This window comes from Oryctolagus cuniculus, chromosome 11 (genome assembly GCF_964237555.1).
Source record: "Oryctolagus cuniculus chromosome 11, mOryCun1.1, whole genome shotgun sequence".
Taxonomy (NCBI): Eukaryota; Metazoa; Chordata; class Mammalia; order Lagomorpha; family Leporidae; genus Oryctolagus; species Oryctolagus cuniculus.
In genome coordinates, this window is record NC_091442.1 from 12,781,094 (window position 1) to 12,793,166 (window position 12,073).

Consider the following 12,073-nt stretch of genomic DNA (forward strand, 5'->3'; position numbering starts at 1 on the left):
CCACACCCGCTGGCTTCTCCTTGGGCTGCAGGTGTGCACACGGGTGGGATAATCTGCTTTTGGGAGGACGGCCCTGCCTGGAAACTTCAGGATGCTGGGGTGCGTGGCCTGGGAGAGGGACTGGGGCTGTGGGCACGCTCACCCCTTGCCTCGCACACTCCTCCCCCACGGAGCGGGCACAGCAGTGGCGGAGGACCGGAGCAGGGTGTCCAGGCCACTCTGGCTTTCACTGGAATACCTTTCCAGTTAGAAGTGGACAAGGAGCCACAGAGCTTCCTTGGGAGAAGATGATAGGAGTTAATGCAGACACCAGGTGGGAAGAGGACAGACGGAACACGTGTCCCAGTGCAAGCACTTGGCCACCCACAACCTTGTTCAGAGTCCTCAAGGTCAAGGTCACACTTAAGAAATGAGAGAGAAAATGACTGCTTTTTTAAAAGAGACTTGGGCTGTGGTGAGAATATTTTAAAAACATGTTTGGAAATGTTCTTATTAAGGGATTATTGTTAATGCACTCATATTCCTTAAAATTATAGATATTCTCTACGTGAATGTTCAGATCTGCACAGATCCTCAAGTCCTGGAAAGTGAAGTTCGTAATGTGTGTAATTTAAAATCATCCCAACCAGGCATTTTAGTAATGTTTAAGCTTGTGTGTTAGAAAGTATAAACATTCAGCACTTTTCAATATTTTCAAGAAAAAGAGCGTAGCTGCAGGGAAGAGACACAATTGGGCAAATTTCAACAAAAACTTCCCAGAATTGGTGTATGGAATTGAAAGACAGGAAGTACTTTTTTAAAAAAATGAGTGTGCCTGTGGGGAGCAACTCGGACTAGACTAAGTTACTGGAATTAAGACTTATTCTATGCATCTGCTCTCCCACAATATGGCGCTGGGAGAGGAGGAAACAGCTTCTACACAGCTGCCTCCAGTTCAACCAATAAACTGTAGGACCTGCTCCTGATTGGAGGAGAGCAGCGTACTCGGCATTGTGGGTAGCAGAGTTGGGATTGGTGAAGAGGACTATAAAGGAGGAGAGAGACAACATGCACCAGGAACATCTATCTGAAGGAACACCTGTGCAGCCCCTGAGCGAGCCGGCCGGCGGTGTGCCACTCCCCCGCGGAAGTGGGGAAAGTGGCAGGGGGAACCGCCCTTCCACGGAGGTGTAAGGGATGGTAGCCAACCCGGGAAGAACCAGCAGCAAACCCGGGGAGGGCCGAGCAGACAAAAGAACAGCGCAGGGTCCTGTGTCGTTCCTCCACGAAGAGGGGGAGCGACATAATGGTGCCGTGACTCGGATATGAAGCCTAGGCAGGGTTTAGTGTGGTTCCTCCACGAAGAGGGGGAGCGACATGTGCCCAGCGGTGCCTTCCTCCAGCTGGGGGGGCACGTCTTCATGGGGGTAACTTCTTCATCCCTGACAGCCACGAAGCCCACGCGTCATGCTAAGCCACATCAAGCAGAAATTAAAAACGATGAATGCTCCATATGCAAATTGTACCACTAATTTAGTGACAGCGAATGAATTTTTTTTAAAAATTGTCTTTTATTTTTGACAGGCAGAGTAGACAGTGAGAGAGAGAGAGAGAGAGAGAGTGAAAGGTCTTCCTTTTGCCGTTGGTTCACCCTCCAATGGCCGCCGCGGCCGGAGCACCGCGCTGATCCAAAGGCAGGAGTCAGGTGCTTCTCCTGGTCTCCCATGGGGTGCAGGGCCCAAGCACTTGGACTATCCTCCACTGCACTCCCGGGCCACAGCAGAGAGCTGGCCTGGAAGAGGGGCAAACCGGGACAGAATCCGGCGCCCCGACCAGGACTAGAACCGGGTGTGCCGGCGCCGCAAGGCGGAGGATTAGCCTAGTGAGCCGCGGCGCCTGCCAGTGAATGAATTTTTAATCACTGAAAACGATTTCTTAAAATCTGATTTCTTCCTCCCCCATCATTTCCTCTTTATGGCTGTGGCTTGCATATGCTTTCTTGGTCACAGAGTGTGTTAATAGCAGGGAGCTTCCAGGAGAGGTGAAATGCCCGGGAAAGCCCACATCAGAGCCCTGGGTTCCCCGGGTTCCCGTCCTGACGGCAGCTTCTTGGGAGACAGTAGGAGATGGCTCAAGGAATCGCCGCCATCCATGAGGGAGACCTGGACTGGGCGCCTGGCTCCTTGCTTTGTCCTGACGCAGCCCTGGCTGTGGCAGGTGTTTAGGGAGTTTGAACAAGCACATAAGAACTCTCTCTCAAAAATAGTACATATTATGAAAAATTATGCGCATATTTTTTTTTAAAAATCGGCACCAAAATAAACTAATTTTTCAATTCCATTCTCTGTGAACTTTTTGAGGTACTCTGCTACAGTAAGACAGGTGTCTAATTCACAAGAAAGGAAAGGCTAGAATAATTGTTTAAAATGTTTCCTTAGCATGTGTGCCTGATCCGAAGCTTGGGGAGTGTTGATCTGGGGGGAGGTGGCCCCTCTGTCATCGGCACCCAGCAGGTCAGTCCAGGAACAGGCGGCTTCTCCTTTTTCCTCGTAGATGTCTCCAGATAAGCGGTGCCATCTGCTTCCGGGCGTGCAGGGCGGGCGTGTTGGTCTGTCGCCTGCAGCGCGCTGGAGCCTCTGGCTTCTGGTTTGTAATCAGAGTGGCGGAGGCAGCCGGGGCACAGTTTGCTTTAGTTTCAGAGCTTGCTTCTTGCGACAAATGGACGGAATCCTGTGTGCGCCATCCCAGACAGAGAAGCCACTGAGGAGGGCAAGGCCGCCAAGCAGCAGTGAGCGCGTTGGCGCGTGGCGATCCCGTGCTTGGTAACAGATGGGAGGCGGCTAGCACTGGGGCTTCACGGGGCTCAGTCCGCCCACCGTCCTTCCCCGGTGGGAACCCTTCCATAACCAGAGCACGAGTATCCATCTCAGGAAGGTGACATGGAGTCACACTATGAACTGAGCCAGGGACTTCCCCAAACTTCACCGGTTTTCCCACATGCGTCCTTATGTTTGTGTCCCCAAATCCAACGCACCTGCCCAGGTAGCACGTGGATAGTATGGCTTCTTTGAGTCTGCTCCAATCTGTGACAGTTTCTTCACTTCCTTGTGACAAGTGACGGCCAATCGTTTGGTAGAAGGTCTTTCATTTCGGGTTAGCCCAGTGTTTTCTGGTGATTGGACACGCTGCGTGTTTCGGGCGACAATGACACTGAAGCGATGTGTGTCCTGAGCGTCGTCTCTGGGCTGCCCCAGTCCACCCTACCTTACCGTTCAGCACTGATTAAAGTGGTTTCCGCCCCTCCCCCACTGTGCGGTAGCTGGGTTTCCCTTTGCGAAGACCCCTCTCAGGGGCGAGGCTTTGGATTCCGCTGCTTTGCCAACTTTCCTAGCTGACTTCCGCGTTCCCTGCTGATCTTGCTTGCAACAGTTGTTGCGGTGCTGTCCGCCCAGGGGGCCTGATCCCCATTTCATAGATGAGGCAAATGGGGCTCAAAGAGCTGAAGCAGCTTGCCCGAGGCCACAGAAACCAGGTCCTTTCGGTGCTGCCCTGGCTCCCGAGGTACTCCAGGGAAAAGCTGACGTCCTGGCAAGGCCTCCACTGACGGGGCCGCTCTGGTGTCCCTGACAACCCTCCCACGTCCCGCCTTCTCAGCTCAGCACCTCCTCCTCCTCCTCCCCATGTTTGCTTTGTGCACTTCCTCACTTCCTGGGTCTCCACCCCAGTGGGCCCTTCACTAACAGCTTGCCTTTTTTTTTTTTTTTTTAACAGGCAGAGTTAGACAGTGAGAGAGAGAGACAGAGAGAAATGTCTTCCTTCCATTGGTTCACCTTCGAAATGGCCGCTACGGCTGGCACTTTGCTGATCCAAAGCCAGGAGCCGGGTGCTTCCTCCTGGTCTCCCATGGGGTGCAGGGCCCAAGCACTTGGGCCATCCTCCACTGCACTCCCTGGCCACAGCAGAGAGCTGGCCTGGAAGAGGGGCAACCGGGACAGAATCTGGCGCCCCAACCGGGACTAGAACCCAGGGTGCCAGCTCCACAGGCGGAGGATTAGCCAAGTGAGCTGTGGCGCCGGCCAACAGCTTGCCTTTTTTTTTTTTTTTTAATTTTGAGTTTTTAAAAAGGCAGAAAGAGAGAGATATCTTTCATCTACTATTGATTCCCAAATGCTTGCAACAGCCAGGGCTGGGCCAGGTTGAAGCCAGGACCCTGGAATTCCATCCGGGTCTCCCACACAGGTGGCAGAGACCCAATATTTGAGCCATCACTTGAGGCCTCCCAGGCACATTAGCAGGAAGTTGGATCAGACGTGGAGGCAGGACTTGATCTCAGCACTCCAGACTGGGATGTGGGCATCCCAAGTGGCGGCTGAGCCCACTGTGTTTTGCTGCCCGCCCCGACACCTGTTTTTATCCCACCCACCGCCCTGGCACTCCCACGCCTCCTTCCTTGCCTTAGCCGTCTCCAGAGGACACGCGAGTTTAACTTACTGACGTATTACGCACGTGTGCACAGAGCGTCAGGGATTGCTTGTCTAGCCTCTGAGCTGTCATCTCCATGTGGACAGGGAGTTCACGTGTTTTCTTTATTGCTGTGGTCCCAGCATCTAGGATGGCACTGAGTACAGAGTAGACACTCAATGAAGTTCTGCAGAATGAATGAATACCCTTGGGAACATGAATGACAGACACGGGAAGATGTCGCTCTGTTCAGAGGTAGTGGAGAAGCCACACAGAACCTCTGCTCTCTAAGGGGAGGCGGGCGTCCCTGTTTCCCGCGCTGCAGGTGCGAGGCGGGGCAGGCCACCGGGGTGTTCTCCACGGCGCTCTCAGCCCTCCAGGCCTGCTCTTGGGCTGCTTCCCCGGAATCCCTAGAATGAGCTCTTTCCCTCTTGAGCTTGGTTTTGCCTACCGACGGCTTTACTCTCCCGTGGGCTCCTTCGCTGTGGTGGCCGCTGGCCACTGCAGGCTCACGTCATCCTCCGACCCGGGGCACCCTGGAGAGCTCAGACTTCTTCTTCCCAAGGCTGGAACGGGGTCTCCTGGCTCAGCTGCACTCCGTGCCTGTCGCGGAACCCAGGTGCTGGACAGAGGGGCCGGATTCTCTGCGGGCCCTGGACTGCACTGAGCACCGGCCCAGGAACCGGATTGGCTCATTCCCTAATCGCACGGACCGAACCTCGGGAGTTTGAGCCGGGAAAACGGGGTTGCTGGGGGTTCTGCAGGGCCACTGACTGCACCTCAGAGTTTATTTATCAGCCCTGGTCCCAGCCGCTGGGACTCTGCTTCTTTGGGTCTAGGGAGGAGCCCAGGCATTGTCTGTATTTTAGGAAGCAAGCCAGGGGATCTGATTTATAGCCCAGATTGGGGATAACTGATTCATGGAACTCGCTGTGACCTTCCTGGCGTACGAAATGTTTCACAAATTAATTCTAAGGTTTCTCCGCGGAAAGGCACGAACAGGCATTCATGTCGCTCCCTCGAAGGGGGGGTGGGGGTGTCTGTTACTCTGTCCTCAGCCTCCCTTCCTTCCTCACTCACATCCTTGCCTTGCCTGCCGCAGAGCTGACCACGTGACTCCAGGTGACCAATCAGAGGCAGCCACTCCCCTGCTATGGCGCTGGATTGAAGCTGGGACAGTGGAGTCCTCCCCGGGGCTCCAGGCACTCTGGGAGCCCACATGGGAGGACCACGGGAGCTCGGAACTGCCAATCGCAGCACGAAGCTACCCCAAAAGTTCATGGAAAATGGAGCTAAAGATAATACACGGGGTTGACGCTGTGGCATAGTGGGTAAAGCCGCAGCCTGCAGTGCCGGCATCCCATATGGGCACTGGTTCGAGTCCTGGCTGCTCCACTTCTGATCCAGCTCTCTGCTATGGTCTGGGAAAGCAGTGGAAGATGGCCCAAGTCCTTGGGTCCCTGCACCCTCCTGGTAGACCTGGAAGAAGCTCCTGGCTCCTGGCTTCAGATCAGTCCAGCTCCAGCCATGGCGGCCATCTGGGGAATGAACCAGTGGATGGAAGACCTTTCTCTTTGTCTCTCTGTCTCTGCCTCTGCCTCTCTGTAACTATGCCTTTTAAATAAATAAATAAATCTTTTTTAAACAAAATATAATGCACATTGTCCATGAACATTTGGGGACCTCCCTACGTTGACCTCAAAGTGGGAGGAGGCCAGGCCAGAAGCAGAGCTCAGGGTGCTGAGGGAGGTGCTGGTGGTGCTGTGTTGGTGCCTGGCCCTGGGCTGTGACTGAAGCCCCAAGGTCACTGCCCTTGTGTTTGGGTCAAGCCAAGCAGTTGTGATTCTGTAACCAGAAACCAGAGGGTTCCTTATCAACTGGGGCGTGAGCCGCCACTGTGCCCCAAGTTCAAGACCTCCTGATGAGATCAAGCCTGGCCTAAGGCACACCTTGGGATAAACCATCACGAGAATAGTACAAGTATTACCCAGGCGTTTAGTTAGACTGATCAGAAAAAGAGATGAGACCTCAGTTTCCTATATCAGGAGTGAAAGCAGGGTAAGAAGGGAATATTATGGGCCCCTCCATAAGGATAAATTAGATAATATATGGGGCCGGCACTGTGGTGCCCATATGGGCGCCGGTTCGAGACCTGGCTGCTCCACTTCCTGTCCAGCTCTCTGCAGTGGCCTGGGAAAGCAGTAGAGGATGGCCCAAGTCCTTGGGTCCCTGCACCTGTGTGGGAGACCTGGAAGAAGCTCCTGGTTCCTGGCTTCGGATCGGCATAGCTCTGGCCATTGCGGCCATCTGGGGAGTGAACCATCAGATGGAAGACCTCTCTCTCTCTCTCTGCCTTTGCCTCTCCTCTCTCTGTGTAACTCTGACTTTCAAATAAATAAATACATATTTTTTTAAAATTTGATAATACATGAAATGAGCAAATTTGTCGAAAAATACAATTTGACAAAATGGATACACTAGAAAATACATAATACAATTTTCTCCATGCCTATTAGAGAAATGGAATTAAAGATTCAAAACTAGACCGAGAAGAAGAAAGAAGGAAAGGAAAGAAAGAAAGAAAGTAAGCTGGCTCGGCACAGGCGAGTTCACTGGCGGATTGTTCTAGACGCACAAGGGCGTGATATCGCCCATCTTCCAGAAACTCCTTCAGAAACCGGAAGAGAAGAAAACTCTCCATGGGGCCGGTATTATCCCAATCCCTGAAGCAGACACAACCACCATAGGGAGAAAAATGCAGACCGGTGACTCTTACGACAAAGATACAAAAACCCTGGGTGAAAAGTCAGAAAGAGACCCACCCTTGTAGGGCAAATAGAACGTGAGAGCACCGGGGAGAGAGATACAGACAGACAGACAGACAGAGCTCCCGGCCGCTGGCTCGTTCCCCGGATGCCTGCAGCTGCCTAGGCTGGGTCAGAGGGAAGCTGGGAGCCAGGAACTCAGCCTGTGCCCGCTGTGGGTGGCGGGTTCCCCAGTGCTGCCTGTCGGGGTGGAGATCAACAGGAGGCAGGGATTGAAGCAGAGCTGAGACCTGAATCCAGGCCTCACGGTGCGGGATGCGGAAGTTCAAGTTCAAGCGGTGTCTTCACCGTGAAGCCAAACGCCCACCCTGGTGAGTGGATTCTGGACAAAGGTCCAAGGAAATGCATCGGGCAAGGGCTGGTCACTCCAGCAGGGGAGCAGGAAGGCCGCTCTCTCTAAGGGAGGGCAGTGAGAACAAAGCCGAAACCACAGCGCCCGAGGTGAGGAGGTGAGTGGGACCTCCAAGGTAAGAGCGCCAATGATGGAAGACAGTCGTTGTCACCTGGAATTAAACAACGCTGACTGGCACCGGTCATGGAAAATACAAATCAAGAAGGAAGAAATGATCAAAATAGACCTCATCAAAATGGAAAACTTTTGCTCACAAAATGAGATGGGAAACTACAGCCCGGAGGACGATCTTTTGGGAAGACGTATACGACAAAGCGCTCGTGGTTAGAATCTGCGTAAAGATTTCTCACAACTCAACGAGAGGACAAGCCACCTGCAAATGGGGAGTACGGAGGCCCCTCAGGGAGGTGAGATGGTGCCCAGTAGCTCCATTTATCAGGGAAATGCAAAAAAAAAAAAATGAAGATTTACTTTTTTTTTTTTTTTGACAGGCAGAGTGGATAGTGAGAGAGAGAGACAGAGACAGAGAGAAAGGTCTTCCTTTTGCCATTGGTTCACCCTCCAAAGGCCGCCACGGCTGGAGCCAGGTGCTTCTCCTGGTCTCCCATGGGGTACAGGGCCCAAGCACCTGGGCCATCCTGCACTGCACTCCCTGGCCACAGCAGAGAGCTGGCCTGGAAGAGGGGCAACCGGGAAAGAATCCGGCGCCCCGACCAGGACTAGAACCCGGTGTGCCGGCGCTGCTAGGTGGAGGATTAGCCTAGTGAGCCGCAGCGCTGGCAAGATTTACTTATTATTTAAAAGGCAGAGTGACAGGGGTGGGGGAGAGAGGGAGGTCTTCCATGCACTGGTTCACTCCCCCAAATGGCCCCAACAGCTAGGGCTGGGCCAGGCTGAAGCCAGGACCCTGAAACTCCATCTGGGTCTCCCATATGCGTGGCAGGGGCCCAAGCACTTGAGCCATCACCTGCTGCCTCCCAGGAAGCTTTATTGGAAGCACAGAGTAACCAGGACTCGAACCAGGAACTCCAAAAAGGGATGCGGGCAATCCAAGAGGTGTCTTAACCTGCCACATCAGCCCCTGAACACGCGCTGCATTTTGATTGTGGTTCACGCAGCCACCGTGAACTAACGTTAGAGATGCTCTCTCCCCCACTAAGGCAGCTGATGGAGGAAGGCTCTGGCCATTTTCTTTTTTTTTCTTAGATTTATTTATTTATTTGAAAGGCAGAGTTACAGAGAGGCAGAGGCAGAGACAGAGAAAGAGAGGTCCTCCATCTGCTGGTCTACTCGTCAGATGACCACAGTGGCTGGAGCTGGGCTAATCTGAAGCCAGGAGCCAGGAGCTTCTTCCAGGTCTTCCACATGGGTGCAGGGGCCCATGGACTTGGGCCATCTTTTACTGCTTTCCCAGGCCACCGCAGAGAGCTGGATAGGAAGTGGAGCAGCTGGGACTCGAACCGGTGCCCAAATGGGATGCTGGCACTGCAGGCGGCAGCTTTACCCGCTACACCACAGCACCGGCTCCTCCAGCCATTTTCTAGAAGCGGCTGCTAGCGACCTTCCCCTCTGCTGTTCTTTTACACAAAGTGTCTGATACACAGCAGGAAGTTCTGAGATGTATGAAAAAGCAAGAAAAAAAAAAAAAAACTTCAACGCAACACATTCATTAAATGAAAACAGACCCAGAAATGTCTCCGGCAGGCAGCACTGGCAGGCAAGCATTTCAAATCCACCCTGGCTGTGATCAGAATGCTAAAGGATATGGTAGGAGGCGCACGATGTGTGTGAGGAGAGCCAAGTGCACATGCTGGAAATAAAGCGTTCCGTCTCCACAACAAGCGCCCATCAGGTTTACTTAGCTGAGAGGTGATCAGGGCCGGGGAAGGATGCGTGGACTCACCTCCAAATAGAGCAGCTCCCCAGAGCCGAATGGCAGAAGGGACACGCACGGGAGCACTGACAGACTTGCAGATCGAGACTACGTGGAGCTGCAGCGGCCAGGCCAGGGTGGTGTTGGCACGAGGACGGTCAAGCCCATCAACGCGACGGAAGAGCAACTCCAGACGCAGCTTCACACTCTCACGGCCAATTGAGTTTTGAACAAATTGCCAAGTCAAGTCAGCGGAAAAGAAGCTCTTTCTGACGCACGGCGCTGGCACGCTGAGCGTCTGCAGGGAGAAACCAGCGGACCAGGAGCTCTTTCTGCCTCCACGCACGTTCACCCGAGCTGCTGCGTCACAGGCTGCGATGTGCAGCCCACAGCCACGGCGCTTCCAGAAGGAAACCCTGGGGTAGCGGAGGGGGGCGTGGTTTCCTGCACGGGACATGAACAGCTCATTGTACTTAAAGACCACATGCATTGGCCAGCGCCGCGGCACACTTGGATAATCCTCTGCCTGCGGTGCCGGCACCCCAGGTTCTAGTCCCGGTCGGGGCGCCGGATTCTGTCCTGGCTGCCCCTCTTCCAGTCCAGCTCTCTGCTGTGGCCCAGGAAGGCAGTGGAGGATGGCCCAAGTGCTTGGGCCCTGCACCCACATGGGAGACCAGGAGGAAGCACCTGGCTCCCGGCTTTGGATCGGCTCAGTGCGGCGGCCATTGCGGGTGAACCAACGGAAGGAGGACCTTTCTCTCCGTCTCTCTCTCACTGTCTACTCTGCCTGTCAAAAAAAAAAAAAAAAAAAACAACACATGCATTGAAGTGCATCACACGGACACCTGCTCATTAGTCATAGCCCTGGTTAGACACAGGCAAATCCCCAGCCACAGGCAAAGGGATCAACGGCTGGCATTGGCAGGCAGTAGCAGCCGGGGCAGGGTGAACAATTGCGGACACATGCGTGAATTTTCAGACGTTTACATGGAAGGGAAGAGGCCAGATTCCAAACAGCAGTGTCGCGTGATTTCCTGTCCATGATGTTCCAGGACAGGCTGAGTCCTGGAGGACAGGAGTAGGTAGGGAGTGGCTGGGGGCAACCCTGGGAGGGCTCTCGGTGGTGGTGGTGGGGCCACTGCAGACCCTTGTGGGTTAGTTATGTGTACATGCAGGAATAGAAGTCGCGAAGCCGGTGCCGCAGCTCACTAGGCTAATCCTCCGCCTTGCGGCGCCGGCACACCGGGTTCTAGTCCCGGTCGGGGCGCCGGATTCTGTCCTGGTTGCCCCTCTTCCAGGCCAGCTCTCTGCTGTGGCCCGGGAGTGCAGTGGAGGATGGCCCAAGTGCTTGGGCCCTGCACCCCATGGGAGACCAGGAGAAGCACCTGGCTCCTGGCTTTGGATCAGCGCGGTGTGCCGGCCGCAGCGCGCCAGCCGCAGCAGCCATTGGAGGGTGAACCAAGGGCAAAAGGAGGACCTTTCTCTCTGTCTCTCTCTCTCACTGTCCACTCTGCCTGTCCAAAAAAAAAAAAAAAAAGTCGCGAGAACCTGGCACTTCGTTACGCAGATATACACCGTATAAATTATGTCTTAAAAGAAATCTGTCCTACAGGTAGCCGGGTGTCCCCATTTGTAAGGTGAGTATACGGAAGCTTAGGGAAGTCAGGGGACAGCACTCGGCAGTGGCAGAGCTGGCTCCCGGTCAGAGTCTACGGGAAGCCAGGAGCAGAGCCTGCGCACTGTGCCTCCCGCGGCTCCTCTCCTCCCCTATAAATAAAAGCGTGCGTACGTGATGAGATGCCCCAAATGCGGGCTCGCTCACATGTCCGCCTTTGGAGGCAAAATGCATTGAGGCCAATTTCAGGGGACAATGTGGGCTTCTCAGACTCTATACCTGGAGGTATTTTGTTCTACTGATTTCTCTGTATTGTAATGAGGGCAAAGTACCCATTAGCCACGGCAACCCTCATCTGGGAGGTCAGTTAAAAAGTCCCGCAGAGCCGCTACTGGCACTTCAGAAGTATCAAACCAGATGGCCCCAAATGGGCCTGACCGCACCCAGACAGGAGCCTCGGCTGGGGCTGCAGGCTGCCAACCATCTGCTGGCCTCCGCCAAATCTTGTTCCTGGGCTTCCAGGAAAAACCGCTGCAAAGTAGAGACATGGCCCTGCGTGTGATGTCTGCTGTGACACAAAACTTCAGTGCGTGGCGGTGGCCCCGGCTCGCGCCCTCGGGGGCTGCTGCACAGACGTCACCTGGCTCACCTGCGTCCCTGTGCACCCTTCCAATCTGCCGAAGAAAACCTCTCCTCCTCCTGGCTGCTCGGCACTGCCTGCCTTTCCTACACGAAGATTACAGGATGGGAGCCGCAGGAGCGAGCCAGCCGGGAGTACACGGGTTCAGGCCCCAGGTCTGCCTGCTGCCTCCGGCTTCCTGTTGACCCGGACTCCGGGAGGCAGTGGGGATGGCTCACAAACCCGGGTCCCTGCCGCTCACGTGGGAGACCTGGGCTGTGTTCCTGGCTCCCAGCTTTGGCCAGTCATTGCGGACATTTGGGGGAGTGAACCAAAGATGGAACTCTCT